Raw genomic sequence first — 11949 nt, 5'->3', positions numbered from 1 at the left:
CGTGTATGTGTTTGAGAGAGAGAGTGACGGGTCGTATTGGCTTTGAGCTATTTCTGCCAGACCTTCCCCTGCAATCAATATTAATTTTCCATGAGTAACCAGCAGCGTGTCACCATTGACTGTTAGCGAACTGGACCACAGCCAGCCAACTTCAGTGGGTATCAGTCCAAAAACAATTCATAGAAATTGTGTTTCAGATCTTTCCACTTAACACATTGACCGGATCAACAGTGTGCCATCATCCCATCACTGATATGACGAATCAACCCGACTGCAGCTTCTGAAAATGTGCGTCCAAGCATATAACTGCACTCTTGAAATCTACATTTATCTGTGGTCGTCTGGAAGCGTTGATTGGTCTTCTTTAACGCAGATGATCCTCAGCAGTGCATTTTCAGTTTACACAATTCAGTTGTTCAGCGCTTTTCCAGAACACAGAACTGTCTTCGTTCTTTAATCCGAACCCTGTTGTTTTATCTGAGATCCAAATCTATAATGCTTTTTGACACAAGTTCACTTCTATAATTCCATATCCAGCTGATAACCAATGCAATAAAGGACGAGGAAAAAGCAGGCAGAGAAATAGAAACAGCTATCAGATTAGATAAAACGGCTTACAGGTCTGTCTTCTGTTGGAAATGTCAGAGAGTTTAATTTTGTGTCTTCAGTGAAGTTGTGCCTGGATGCTTAAATCTGTATTTGAAAGCTGTGGCCCTCTATTGATTACTCATTGGCCCCTTCAAGTAGCAAAGCTCAACTGAGGCCAAACATAAATGGCGTGAGAGGAAGATTTAGGGGTTCAGCAGACAAATGTGACTAAGACCGTTAGGATTCACGGCGATCCGTCCAATTGTTGTTGAGATATTTCACTCTGGATCCACGTGGTGTACCAACCAGCCAGCAGACAGACCTACTCTGCCATCCAAAAACCACTTCACAACAAAGGTTAAAAAGAGTTATCGACGCCTTATGGCTCTTTATATATCCATCATCATAAATATCATTTGGAGGAACCTTTGCGGTGCACCTTAAAGTCTTTCTCAGTACATTTTAGGGGCTTTGAAAAACCCACAAACCCTCAATGAACTCCTGTTTTCATCTTAAAGTGCATGGCCTCTGCCACTGTCGACTATAAAGATTTTTCAACACCCATAAGGCTTTGCATAGAAGAGGATTCGGACATTATCTTAGAGCATGAAGGGAGGAATTAATGTCCAAGCAGAACGTAAAAAGAAATAAAGACACGGAAAGGACGCGGTGCTTAAATATAAATGAATCTGAAATAAAAAGCAGAAGCCCCTCTGAACCCTTTTCTGTTTGATAATGTCTAACCGTCTTCTTTTATGGTGAGACTTTATCCCCGACAGCCGCAACTGAAGCACTCTTGTGTCGTGGGAACAATAAACATCCCATAAGTGTTCGGCATGCTCTAAAAGCCTTCGCCCGTAACTCTAAAGCTGCTCCGCACAAAGCAACTCCATGTTCCTAATGGAAAATATCGCCTGACCCTGTCCGCTGACGTGGTCAATGCGGCCAGTAATGGGAACACATCGCCTCCTGGCAAAAACCGATGATGAATAGACTTCTGTTTGGTGGGGAACTTTGACTGTGTCTGACTCCTCTGGGCTCAAACTCTGAAACATACTGTACCACGTAGATGCTGGGTAAAAGGTGCAATAACACTCGCTTGTGACGAAGTTTAGTTTTTGCAAGATCCACAGAAGAAAACACATCAAGGGAGAGGATATTACACATTGATGAGCGGACGACACTGAGTCACGGAGGGATGCTGTGTTTCCATTTTAATCCTACAAGCTGTCTGCTGAAGGGGGATAAATGAAATATTAACCTTGATTTTTCTGGAGGGATTTAGTCAGTTAGGTTGAGGGAGAACATTTCGAAAGCTGAGGTGTGAGTTCTGCCTCTTGTACAACTTGAAACTTTCCTTTTTCTCGGCCGCTACCCTGCAGATCACTTTGCTTTTGACCTTAGAATTTCACTCCTTGTGGGCCACAGCCAGACTCAAACATCTGGAGATGCAGCCAGGTTAAAGGGCCTTTGTTTGAAGATTGACACAAAGAAAAGCATCTCTTCAGTACAAAGGTAGATTTGAGGTTTTTCTAACCTGCCTTGGTCCCTGCTTGCCGCATTCTTTTCAAATCTTGCACGCAACCAAGAGGATTTGAATCCTCTTTGGCACATTAAAGCCAAGCTGCAACGTTGCGTGCTGGCAGCATTAAATGACACCGTGACGGAGCCGTTTTGAGTTTCAGATTGGTCATTTCTTGCGGAAAAACAACGAGCTTGCACATTCTTTGCATTTGCAGCTCCAAGTTCTTGTTTATGCTGATGAAACCTGTGCGGTTCACCTCTTTTGTCCCTATGTAGACACACAGAGGTGAAGAGCCTTTCCCAGGGTGTCTGCTTCAATCCGAGGCGGTATTACTTGACAGAACATTAGTACTGTGTCATCAAATACTGTACGACGGAAATCTATTTTAATCAACACAATGCATCGACACATGGGCTCCCCTGGAACATCCAGATAGGATTTAGACCGATGCCATGCAATGAGATCTGACATGTTAAGATGCCGGGCACATACAGCTGTGAAATCAGATGAGGATGATGAGCGGGGCAACCATGTGCTGAACTGTAGTGATACGAGCCAGGGGATTATGGGTACGGTAACTGCAGGGCAAGCGCCGCAAGAATACACATCTGGGATGGAGATGAGTTCAAACGCACAGGTCTGATGATGGCTGGGTGACGGATGGATCGATGGACAGACGGACGTGGAGGCGAATGAGCGGGAAAACCCATAAGTGAATAGATGAGCGAACGGATGGCTGGTGCATTGCGGAGGCAGAGCAAACCATTTTCTTAGCCCGTCCAAAGAGCGCAGTGATAGAAATTGGACCTGACCATGCCAGAGGCTGCCGATGAGACACACTCGCGCACACACACGGAGGAGCATCACTGAACCTCAGAAGGACAGTTTTTGACGCGAGCGAAGTTAGAGGGCCCGCAACACAAACACTCGAGACAACCTCAGGGGCCGCAAGTCCAAGTCGAGTCCACTGAAACAGCCAGACTGCATTTCTGAAAAATTCAAAAGCTGCAGATGGACTGCACGTTCATACAGTAGATATAGTTTCGCTGGAATAAATAGTTGAATGATGGAAAATGATTTTCGTTTTTTTTTTTTTTTTAAGGTTACAAGAAACCTGGAAATGTGCAGAAAATGAAGAGATTATTGGTAGTTAGACGGACGTGATCGTACCTTTGGCTGTCAAAATAATCTGCTGATTGTTTTCTCAACTGACTGATTTATCCAAATTGTCCACATTTTCATTTCAGTCGACATTATGCGCGCTGAGAACAGGCTGTCCTCCAGCAGCCCTCCCACTCCCCAAAAAGAACTGTGCAAATCCGAAGGATATATTAGACGATAATACAGTAAAATAATAATAAAAGCTGAGCTAAGATAATCATGAGGAGCTGGAATGGCCTCAGGTTTTGCACCACTCGGGAGCTGCGAATTAATAACGCCAAGAAAAGTGTTTTTATAATTGAATGTGGAATTTTCCAGCATTAAGCAATAAGTTTTTTTTTTGGCTGCAGCTTCTCCTTTTTCAAGATGACAGACTAAGTGCTGATACATCTTGTCTCTGTCCTTGTTGCTAGGCACTCACAAACCACCTGTCAGCTGGTTCGTTTGGATTTTTCTGTAGATGAAGTTTTATCTGCGAAGCGTGACCGCCCACTGTGCTGAGTGATCCTACAGAACACATGCATCCGGTGATTTCTCTCTTTTATACTCTCTGGCTCTCGTCCTAACACACACACACACACACACACACACACATACTGCCCCGGCTGCCTCCTAGCCGAAGCTGCCAGTGTGGCAGAACCAGTTGCTTTGACAAAGGACACAAGTTCCCCTGGGTGTCAGTAGGACTGAAGCCTTGATGCCCTGAATATACTGGAAGTGTGGCTGTTTGCATGTGGGTGTGTGTTTGAGCGTCTCTGTAGCGTATGCAAAGGGCCTGTGTGGTTATGTCATACTTGTGAGGGCCAAGTGTGCTCACAAGCATAGAGAGGCCGGGGAGCTATTGGTTAAATGGTAATTTTAGGGTTCAGAGCTTCAGGTTAAGGTGAGGTTGAATGTGTGCAGTGAGTGTGAAACATAATATAAAGCTTTTTTTTTTTTTCTTCTAGGGATCACATATGTGCATGTGCAAATGGGCAGATTTAAGGGGTTTTTGATCAAAATCTATATGACCAGAATAGAGAGGGGAAAATCCTGGATTTGGGTATTTAACACAGATTTGAACAGATTTGAGAATATTCTGCAGTAAGAGTGTGTGGAGTTTACGTTACAGTTCAGTGCCAGGCGAGATGGAGATCTGGGGTTTAGCTTTATGAAGCTGAAGTTCAGAGGAGTAACTCAAAGTCTTTGCCTTTCTGTCTCACCCTTTTCTTCTATTCCATTACTCAGTGGGCCCCTGAGCAGGCCCCCTCACATCTCAATTATCGAAGCAATACACCAAGATGAAAGGACGCATAAACAATCAAAACGATTGCGGTTTGTGTGTCTTTGTGATCATTTTGTGTCTCTCTTCAGTCATTTTTCATTTTTGTGTCTCTTTGTGGTCGATTTATGTCTCTTTGTGGTTGTTTTCTGTCTTTTTTTGTGTGTCTCTTTGTGCTGTGGTTGCTTTATTCTTTGTGTGCTTGTCTTATTCTCTTGTCTTTCTGCATTTGTCTTTCTTGTTTTGTCTCTTCGAGGTTGTTTTTCCTCACACAAGAAATGTTAAATGTAACTTCAAACAGAGGTTCTGGCCCAGCTGAGGCCCCCTTACCCCTTGGGCCCCTGGTCCTGTACCCTTTGGGCCCTTTCAGTAATGTGTTTTGTAGCAGTAACCTACCAAGACGTGTCATATTTACCAATATATAAAGGCCTCTGCAGACACAGTTGCACCATTTTTGAAAAAAAATACATAAGTACATAAATATCCACATGAAATCACATAAATACAGCTAAAACAAATTATATTAATAAGATCATACGTCACAAATAAACAACTTAATCTTAAACTTAATCTAAAGAAGTGATGAAAAGGAACAAACATGTGAAAGAAAGCAAAGAAAACATCTCTAAAACGCGTCTCACATCACAGACAACGCAGCAGAGACCAGATGAGAAGGAGATGAGCCCGACGTTTCTGTGAATGAGGCTGAAGCATTTGTGCTCACGTCTGTATGAAATTCTAATGCTCCATGCATTAATTAGAAGCTGCACACTGAGACAAAAGCCTCATTTGGTTTTTAATCTGCCGACATGAAGTTCTGGACAGTGCCCGCCTCAGATTTCTATCTTATTATCCTCCTTTTGTCAGGCGTCAAAGTACCGAACCTTCATTCACTCACATTATGTAAAAGGATGGACGCGGCCACGCGCTGGATTTGCCGCTCGCTAACATTCCTCATGGCTGCAGCACCATATGTGGAGCTGCTCACTTAGCCCATGCATGGCTGGCTTTCGTCATTAGCAAAGAATTAAAAAAAACTCTAATTAGGCCCTGTAATTTCCAGCATTCCTCTCCCCCCCTCAAGTAAAGATCCAGCAGGTTTTCATGGAAAAAATCTGAACAAGTGAGCTTATTCAAACAGATAAAAGCAGGAACATGTGAGACAAATTGAGAAAGTCATGTCAGGACAGCGTTTGACTTAAAACATTATGAATTAAAGCATCCAACCCCGGCAGGGAGCGCTTGTGATTTGTTATTCTTGTCGTTACGTGATTTAATTTGCATTCACATCTCTGAGGGATACTGTAAGGTAGCATAAAGCGCTCAGCTGTGAAGAATTGGAATGAACCCTGCAGCTCGGTGCTTTTTTTTTTTTTAACGGGGACATGTTTTCATTATTTTGTTTTTAAAAGCAGCTCATAAAGTCTGTTAAATAAACATGGTTTAGTGGATATTTTCGGAGCGAATGGAAACAGTCATAGCTGGTGTTAATACTGTGAAAGGCTGTCATTTTGTGGATTTTTGCATTCATGTTCCTCAGAGGCTGAATCCTTGAGACTTTGTTCATCCCCTGACATTTATTCTAGCATCACCATGAGGTTGATATTTGTGGTTTAGAGTGAAATATCCCGACAGATACCGGATTTTGTTGAGAATTTGCGGTCGCCAGAGGATGAATCCTCATCATTTTAGTGATGCCCCGACTTTTCTAACACCACCAGCCGGTCAAAGTTTGCCTCTATCTCTGTATCTCAACAAATGTTGTGTGGATTTACCTCATATTTCATGCAGATATGTGTGGTCCCCAGAGGATGAACCTCTTTCTTCCAGGGCCACCATTGGATTGATATTTGTGCTTCTGAGTTCAACAACTGATGGATGGATTGCCATGAAATTTAGAGACATTCATGTTCACCTCAAGATGAATCACCAACGTAATGAAATATCTTTTATATTAAATAAGATAAGATATTAAAATATCTTTTAAAATAATAACAATCCCATAAGCTTCAGCTGTACTTTGTGTTCGGTGCTAATTAGCAAACATTAGCATGCTCACTTGACTGAGATGGCGAATATTACAGCTGCGAGCATCGCTGTGGTCTTGTTCTTAAATTGTGTGTGTTTTATTTGAGGTTTTGCGAATGAATTCTTGACGGGGAGGCTGTGATGTCCTCTAGTTCTCCCTCTCACTGAGTGCATCTTGTGGCGACGAGGAGGTGGATGCACCTGGACGAGCAACATTTAAGTCAAATGTAGTGGTGCGTTCGGTGTCGCCTGCTCGCCAAGATGTGAACAAATGCCATTTTGTAAATTTGTGTTAATCTGGTGTGATGCATGCTTCTGTGTGCTTTTTGCAATTAGCACATCTCACTGTTTTCTTCTTTGGGTGTTAAATATTTCGACTCCAGCTGTTCGTGGTTCTCACCGCTGAGGCGGCACAGTCCCCGAACGCCGATCACTCCTGCTTCACAGCTTAATAAGGTTAAAACAAAAGCGCGGACAAATCATGCTGTATATTTGCACAGTGATGCGGTTTGGCCTTGTTTCACTGGGCCTGTGCTGGATGTCTTTGCTCTGCAGGAGGAAGACGTGATCTGAAGTTGGTTGACTCATAATCTTGGCATTGCCGAAGGATAAATGGTGTTCTGTAGGCTGCTAGCTCCCCTTGGTGGAGAGAGTGGGTACACAGGAGTAAACAATGGTCCTGCTGACTGTGAGTTTAATGTGGTGTTCCATTCACAAATAAGAAAACATGCAAATAATCAGTTAGAGCCATTAACAATCAGCAAAAAAAAAAAAAAACCTTTAAGAATATCAATTCAGAATGAGATGTTAAAGTTCTCATTCACACCCAGCTTTGATTTTGAGCAAGACTCATAATAAATCCCAGAAAGGACGAGTTCAAACTCAAATATCAAAGGCCTAATGTCAGCCCGAAATGAATCAAAGAGGTTCCCGTCATAATTCATTCTGCACTGTGTCTTATTCAAAGCAGAGGCGAACTTTAATCCGTTCACTGTGCATCTTCACTTCAGGGCCTTTTCTTTCTGCTTTTTTTTTGTCAGAGCCTCATGCAGCAGAAACACATTAGCATACTGCCATAAACAAGGGAGCAAGGCTTGATTTATTTTGCCAACAAGTCCTCCTGGGAGTGGAGAGAGAGAGAGAAAGCTCGTCAAGGCGTGCAGTAAAGTGGAACTTCAACAACAAAGCCACTCGGGCTGGAACAAACTGTGATGTTTCAGCGCTGAAGATCAGAGTTTTTAAGCAGAACTTCTCAGGAGGGGAGCGAGACATCAACGACGTGTAACATCAGTGGGCTACACCGCCGTTCATCCATTCACGCTCCCGTGCTAATCCAATCAGAATGGAGAAAACAAAACCGGCTAATTCCTGCTAAATATCGCTAACCACCAGTGGAATGTTATGAAATACAAATTTGAAGTATTTCCATTTCATACAACTGAATACTTCGACTCCACTCACCATTCACTGGCTTTATGAGTCATTTTAAAGCACTTATTAATGTCTTATCATGCAAATCAATATTCTACAACTACTGGGCCATTATTAATAACAATAACCTCTTAATTACTGCTTATTGACAGGAAATAAGGAAGTTGTTGTGCATGGATTATGATCTTAATTCAACCCTAAATGACCCTAACCTCCAGAAAAAGGCATTAAGAAATGTTTTATAATCATTAATAAAGAGCCAATATGTTACTGATACGCATGCTAATAGTCAACTAGTTAATATTTGTATCTTCATGTAAAGTGTTTACTCCACTACATTTGTCTAGCTGCTTTAGTTACTAGTTAAAAACTGACAGGAGGCATTTTACTGCAAAATGAGTCTATTGGTGTGGTATGAGTACTTTTATTTAACCATTGGTGACTGCATCTCTTCTTTTGACTCAGGTTGAAATCAGCCTTGTGTGAAGTGAAATGACGTCTTGTAAATTGTAAATTGATGTATTCTCTTAATGGAGGGGCACACAGACTCATGTAAATAGTCAAAATAAAATGTCTTTTCTAAAACACAGCAGTTAAAAATGGCAGGAAAGAACTCAGAAAAGACACTGATTCTGCAAGTGAGATAAGATAAAACATTATTAATACATATAAAAGAATATAGAAGAGATAAAACAGACATAGAAGAGATTGAAAAAAGATTGATACACAATAAAAATCAACCAAATATATGTACATTATACGTGAGTATAAGAATACTATTGCCATTTTCAATTGCAGATGGGTCAGATATGGAGAATAAATATGGTATTTTGTACAGTTTCACTGTGGAAGATACAGGTACAGTGTTTGTGGGTTAACATAATCACCTAAAAAAAAAGCTTTAAATGAACATATTAGAAACTTTTTATCCGTTTTGCAGTTTGCTGGCCAGCCTGAAAGCTTTACCCGATGCTGCTCTCTGCCCTTGCGGAGCAGAAACATCCTTTTCTCCCGCCGATGATTCAGCTCTTGCGGGGGGGATCCCGAGGCGTTCCCACACCAGGTGGGATATTTAGACCCTCCAGCATGTCCTTGATCTTCCCCTGCTTTTGTATTCTCCCAATTGGTCAAAACAATCGCCACAGGGAGGCGTCCTGAGCAGATGTCTGAACCAGCTGAACCATCAACAAAAGGAAATACTGATTTTATGTCTGTACACAGAATTTGTTTTATTTCAAGGATCTGTGACCCCAGAAACTTCCAAACAAAGTGATGAAGCGTCTCAACTGTCTTGGTATTATTGGGCTATTTTTTTAGTCCAGCATGGGTCAAGAATTTGCCTTTTTCTGTCAGTCAGAATCATCTAAAGTGTGTCAAAAAAAAGCCCCGTTACAACACATTGATTCAATGTTTTAGGACAGCAAAACTCCTCAGCACAAGCTCACACACAAGTTAGTGCTGCGTGCTAATTCCAAGCATTTTTAAGTGGATAGTTTGTGGCAAACACATTGGAGAAGTCATAAAATTGCACCAGTAAAACTTACTGCATACTGAAAACATCCTGATTTGTGAGTCGCTGCTGATGGCGACACAGAGCAGGAGAAGCTGCTCGCAGCTGCAAACAATTAAAACAAATGACGGGTGGTGCCGAGACAGCTGGAGGAAGGTTATCTGAACCCTCTCCCCCCCGAAAATCTGCAGAAGTTCTAATGCTGTGAGTCGCACTTTGATTTGCATCCGTCATGTAGATGCTGACAGAGGCCTGTGCAACGACAGTCAGGATACTTTTAATGCTGCATGCAGACTGCAGCAGTAAGGAAGGAGCAGAACTGACAGGTGCACTTCAAAAAGTCACACTCTGGCGACCCCAGGTGGCAGCAGGGTGATATTACAGGGTTATATTGGGGCATACTCAAAATAGTTTGTACGCAATAAATGGAACGGGAACATACAAGAACTGTATGTATGAAGAGTGCATTCAAACATCAAGAGTCAGTGCTGTATGTCTTCTGCAACTGGAAGACATATTTAGAAATATTCTGTGTGTTTCTAATAGTTTTCAGGAGTCTGAAGGACTTCACTGGCCCTGAACGACATGCTGAACTGTACACATGAAAAGCTCCAATTGTTTTTGAGTTTGTGGGTCTGTGGAGACGTCTCTCTGGATGTTTGCAGCCGACATGAGTGTTTGACACCTCCATTGTGAACACGTAGCGCTCCATCTGCAGACAGCATTTCCCCACAAAGTGCACCAAGAGAACCTGACTTTCATTTGATGAAGAATGCTTTATTCAAGACTCACATTTTCTGTGGCACTTAAGAGTGTGGAGTTCACCGCTTTGAAGGCTGGCGAGACATCCGATCCCAGAATATCAAGAGCAAAAAACACACACACGACCTTTTCATGTTGAATCAATTGGTAATGTCAGAAATGTCAAACGGTGTCGCTTTGCAGGGAAATAACAAGCGCGGCGCTCAAAGAAAATGGGCTAAATCTCAAGCTCCAACCAAAGATTAATGTGTTAACGCTGTCCCACAGGTGTTAAACATGGGCTTTTTTATGAAACAGCTACTTTATTTTGACAGCGTATCTGGGAAAAATGCCAGTTTACACCATAGAAAAGGCTTAGCAGAAGGTCGTGAGCCACGTCCTTTGTTTATGGAGCCGATTTTACAAGCAAGGTCAATGCGCTCCTGCTTTATGGATGTATGAATGCCACAATGTTCAACTTATTGGGTTTTTTTTTTTTCTTTATACTGAATATCTATAACCCATCCTTGTAATGTTCCTCAGGGGAACTGCTTTGCTTGTTTTATTGCTGCTTTTTCTCCAATTACAGTTACAAGCTTATAATACTGCAGTGACATATGTGATATTATGCCAAAAATATGCTTTAGAATGGTTTAATAGTGCATCATTAGAGAGGTTACGATGCCTTTCTCACGCCGGATTTATCTTGTTCGTCTCTTCGGGCCTTGAAAAACTAGAAGCCAGGCTTTCATAATGTGCTTTATATACTGGAACCGCTCTGCCTCTCTGACTCTGTTAACTACTCCATTGGCCGGCTCGCTCCTGTTAAAGGAGATGATGCATCTCAGGAGACGACTTAAAGCATCTCTAATCGATATTTTTATGATAATGCATCCACTGACGATGTGAAAGGAGTTTTTGGCTCGTTGTCATGCGTTCTGGCCCACAACTTTAGGAAAAATGCTGGCATTGTGTTTCTGCAAGCCACAGATATGCTGAAACTTAACATTTCTCTATGTTTCATTCTTTACCAGTAACCTGAAATACGTCATATGACACGGATGAAACATACAAAGGACACTGAAGTGACCTTTAAATGTAACGGAGTGGAAGTATGAGGTAGCATACAGTAGAAATGCTTTGTCATACTTCTACTCATTTGTGGAGGTAATATCGTACTTTTTTACTTCACTACATGAATCTGACAGCGTCTCAGAATAATTGTGATTTTGAGCTTTGGTCTATTTGTTTTCAATCAATCGGTTCATAGAGGAAACAATCAGCTGATTAACAGTCACAGGGGGGGCATTTTTCTGCATGGAGTACTTTTAGTACTTTGAGTGCATTTTCCTGATTGTACTTTTACCAAAGTAACACTTTCAACTTGTACCAGAGTATATTTCTGTGTATTATTAGTACTTTTACTCAATTAAAGGGTCTGAATACTTCCTCCAGTGCTGAAAACAAACGGTGGAAAGCACAAACATCGATTCTAAGTTCATGGTTGATTGTCTTTATTGATTTGTGATTTGAATCCAATACCTCACATGTGTGTCTTTGTAATCTAACCACAGTATCAACAGTTTGTCACTGATAACATGAAGGCAATTCAAGAGTGATGAAATGCGCACCCCCCCCGTCCTCCCCCTCCCTCCTTCATCCCCTCCTCCTCCTCCTCCTCCTCTTCCTCCTCCTCCATCCTCT

Source organism: Chaetodon auriga, chromosome 23 (genome assembly GCF_051107435.1).
Source record: "Chaetodon auriga isolate fChaAug3 chromosome 23, fChaAug3.hap1, whole genome shotgun sequence".
Classification (NCBI taxonomy): Eukaryota; Metazoa; Chordata; class Actinopteri; order Chaetodontiformes; family Chaetodontidae; genus Chaetodon; species Chaetodon auriga.
The sequence above is the reverse complement of the archived record's forward strand: the minus strand, read 5'-3'. Positions refer to the sequence as shown.